At 37.0% G+C, this 4309-nt stretch overlaps 1 pseudogene; it reads right to left on the reverse strand.

The window, feature by feature from the left end:
- Window positions 1-2333: 2333 nt before the first annotated feature.
- LOC145819455 (secreted RxLR effector protein 161 pseudogene) lies at window positions 2334-3002 on the reverse strand (annotated as a pseudogene).
- Window positions 3003-4309: the final 1307 nt, after the last annotated feature.

Here is a 4309-nt window from a genome sequence, read left to right on the forward strand (position 1 = left end):
TAAATGTTATCCTACTGTAACCACAGTGTTCTGTTGAGTGCTTAAATAGAAACCAAAAAACAAAAAAAGAAATGGAACCTTTGAGAATATGCTATGGTTGCCACTAAATTTGTTCCACCTTGGCTTGGTGATTCCACTTACTATTGATGATCATGATGAACTATTTATTCTATGAAACATCAGTTTCTTGGCATTTGGGGATATCCTGTTTTTCATTTGTTCTTGGGGACTATTTCTGCATGAGATAAGTTTGTTGATCGATTGCAAACGTGTTAGCCTGCATGGACAATGACAGTGATCATCAAGAAGTTTGAAATTTTTATCATGAAAAATTAAATCAAAATAATGATAATTAGCGTAAAGAAGGTATTTAAGCTTATTTTAACATTTGTTTCTCTACCATTATTTTGGTTTTGATCAGGTCATGAACACATAACTGAGATTGGCATCTACTATCTCCACAAACGCACGTACACACACATACACAGAGACCATTAGATCAGTTAAGATTGTTTTCAAATAGCCTATGTAAGAGCAAAATGTTGGAGCAATTCGTCTTGAATTCTTCAATTGGTGGTATTTGGGTTTTCAAAACTTGGCGATGAACTTGTCTATGTAGAACAGAAATATGATGCTTCAAGTCGTGTTACGTAGTCGCTTTTCTAAAAACAATATTTGCACCCTCCAAAAGGTGTACAGGGGGTTATAACAAATTCGCCTACAGAATACATTGAAGCCTGATCTGAAGATCAAGTCTATTGGCGTCTGCACTGACAACAATAGATCAGAATACTCTTGATATAATCAAGAAAACCAAGACATTGATAATCAAATATGCAGAACTTGATTACCAGTAAGAAAAGTAAAAATCTACTTCAGAAACTCTTGATCGAAAACTCAAAATCAAAAGGGAGAGAGAGAGAGAGAATTGTAGGAATGCTTCTAAATTTTTTTTGGATGGAATGAAATGGCTGATTTCGCAGCCTATTTATAGGCCTTGATGTACCTGATCGAATGGTCATGTCCCTTGATCGCATCCGATCAGATCTGATCGTTGGATCAACGATCCATGGTGTAGATCATTCTTACACCGAATAAATGCCTTGAATAATCACACCTGATCACGATCGGGTGTCATCTCATCTATACGATCGCGCTCATCTCCAATCAATGGCTATGATCAAATCATTCCAGATCGGACATACAACCGTTCAACCAGTTGGTTGACTCACTGCAAATGGATGCCACGTCACTTCCACGTAGAGCTGACTATATTCCATACCACCCATGCCACGTTGGATCCACGTCATCACTCCAACCTATCCAATGCAAATACGAAAGCGCCTTCATGGCGCCTTGCGCCGATGCGTCCGTGCTAAGTGCAAAATGTGCCATCAAACGCCACACAGCCCACTGCCTACACCACGCGTGTGCGTGTACGTGTGCATGTGCGTGTGTGGATAGTGCGAAGCACCATCCTTGCGGTGTGGGTGTATGCAGACTAGCTTTCACCTCACAATTCCATATTCAAAGGATTATTCCATGTAGCACTTTATTAAGTGTTCCATGTTTTCCTCTCTTTCTGATGTGGGACAAAGCCTCAAGTTTATTTCATGCTTTCCAAAGAAAAACATGAAAGGCTTTGAAAGCACCCAAAAATAAACTATAAATTTTAAAAACCATTTTGAATATTCCCCAACATTCCCCCACCATTTTCAAAATACCAGATGATGACTCTTGGTTCACTTGGTAGCCTTATGCATAGATGAAGATATCTTACGATTTAAATCATTCACTTAGTAAAGACATCTCAAAGTTAGTCAAGATGGCATATTAGACTTGACTTTGAACTAGTGATCTTATACAACTAACTGGACATGTCTCATGCACAGTATAGGTTACCTCAAGTATTCAAACAAACCGACACGTGGATTGGCCTTTTGTTTATATCCTGTTTCATGAGCGCTCTAGAGTCAAGCCCTTGGACTCATAAGAAGCGGCATCACCTCCTACACTCACATAGGTAAGCTTACTAAGAGTACCCCTGTAATTTACAGTACCCTAACAACTCAGTTGAAAGCTTATTACGAGTTTGTTAACTTATCCTCTTCTTTTTACATTACAGGTACCAAGTATTTCAACCTTGGGATGAAAATAAAATAAAACAAAATGCTTGCAATCACGACATATGGTGTACTTGGGCACATTGAACTCAAGACTTGATGTTTCTTCAAGTGTTGAGTCGAGTTTCCACCTAGAGTGATTATGTTAAGTGGGCTTAAGACCCATTCCCTTTGATGTTTTCCACAACAAATCCCTTGCAAGTCCCTTTGTTAAGGGTCATCCAAGTTTTCACTTGACTTTACATAACTAATGGTAATCACACCTTCTGTGATTAGCTGCCTAACATAGCTATGTCTCAGTCCTATATGCCTGAACTTTCCATTATAGGCATGGCTATAGGCTCGTGATAGAGTTGCTTCACTATCACAATGCAAAGATATTGGTGGTATAGGTTTTGGCCATATCTTAATTTCTAATAAGAGATTTCTTAGCCACTCTGCCTCTTTGCTACAAGATGCTAATGCTACAAACTCAAACGCCATGGTTGAGTCTGTTATGCATGTTTGCTTTTTAGAACCCCAAGAGATAGCTCTTCTTCCAAGAGTAAAAATCCAACCACTTATGGACGAGTGATCTTCACGGTCAGTTATCCAACTAGCATTTGTGAATCCTTCTAGCACTGCTGGATAGCCATTATAGACTATTCCATAGTCTATGGTTTTCATTAAGTACCTAAGTACTCGGTTAATAGCATGCCAATACACATTGCTGGGACTACTAGTGTATCTACTAAGTTTTTTCACTGCAAATGCAATATCAGGTCTAGTGCAAGTCATGGCATACATCAGGCTACCTATTACTCTTGAGTATTCTATCTGATCAACAACTCTTCTAGTATTAGGATACAATTTCAAATTTGAATCAAAAGGTGTAGACATGGGTGTACAATTATATTGTTTAAATTTCTGAAGAATTTTCTCAATATAGTGCGACTAGGTTAGAATCAAATTATTGTCCTCTCGTTTGATCTTAATACCCAGAATTACATCAGCCAAGCCCATGTCTTTCATATTGAAGCTAGACGACAAAAAACTTTTAGTATTTTCATTGACATCATTGTCAGTACCAAAAATAAGCATGCCATCTACATATAGACATATGATTACACCTGTATTGCCAGTAAACTTACTGTATACACACTTATCAGATTCATGTATCCTAAAACCATTTGACATTATTACTTTGTCAAATTTCTCATGCCACTGTTTTGGAGCTTGTTTCAGTCTATATAGTGACTTCACAAGTTTACACACTTTGTGTTCTTGACCCTGTACAACAAATCCTTCCAGTTGTTGCATGTAGATTTCCTCATCTAACTTTCTTTCAGCTACTCCATTTTGTTGTGGTGTGTAGGGTGCAGACTTCTCATGAATAATACTAACATTTTCACAATATTCTAGAAAATGGTATTCACCGCCTCTATCAGACCTAAGTCTCTTTATTTTGACATTACACTAATTTTCTACTTCTGTCTTAAAAATCTTGAATTTATCAAGCACCTCATCTTTTGAATGCAAAAGATAGATATGATAGTACTTAGAAAAATCATCAATGAATGTTACAAAATATTTCTTTCCACATCTAGTGGGGGTACTATGCATGTCACATACATCACTATGTACAAATTCGAGCAGAGATGTGATTTTATCTACTTTAGGAAAAGGAATGCCAGTAATTTTAGATTGCACACAAAATTTGCATTTTTCAAAACATATCAATGTCATACTTAAGAATTAAATCTAAATTAACCATATCATCCATTTTCCCAGTATTAACATGACCTGAACGAGCATGCCATAAAGAAAGAGAATCAACAATATAAGCAGAAACATATGTATTATTGATAACATTAAGTTTGAACATTCCTCGATACATATAGCTTTTCCCAACAAAAATCTCACCTTTAGACAGGACAAATTTGTCCGACTCAAATACTAACTTGAAACCATATTTGTTAAGCAGGCTTCCAGATACAAGATTTTTCCTAACATGAGGTACATGATAAACATCACTAAGACTTAAGACTTTTCTAGATGTGAACTCTAAATCCACTGTCCCTTTGCCTTTGATAACAGTAGTTGAAGAATTGCCTATGTAGAGAACTGTTCCATCACTCACTTGTTCATAAGTAGTGAAACGACTCTTGTCATTGCAGACATTCCTTGTTGCTCTTGAGTCAATCCAC

Source organism: Camellia sinensis, chromosome 2 (assembly GCF_055761805.1).
Source record: "Camellia sinensis isolate YWXY chromosome 2, ASM5576180v1, whole genome shotgun sequence".
In the NCBI taxonomy this organism is placed as follows: domain Eukaryota; kingdom Viridiplantae; phylum Streptophyta; class Magnoliopsida; order Ericales; family Theaceae; genus Camellia; species Camellia sinensis.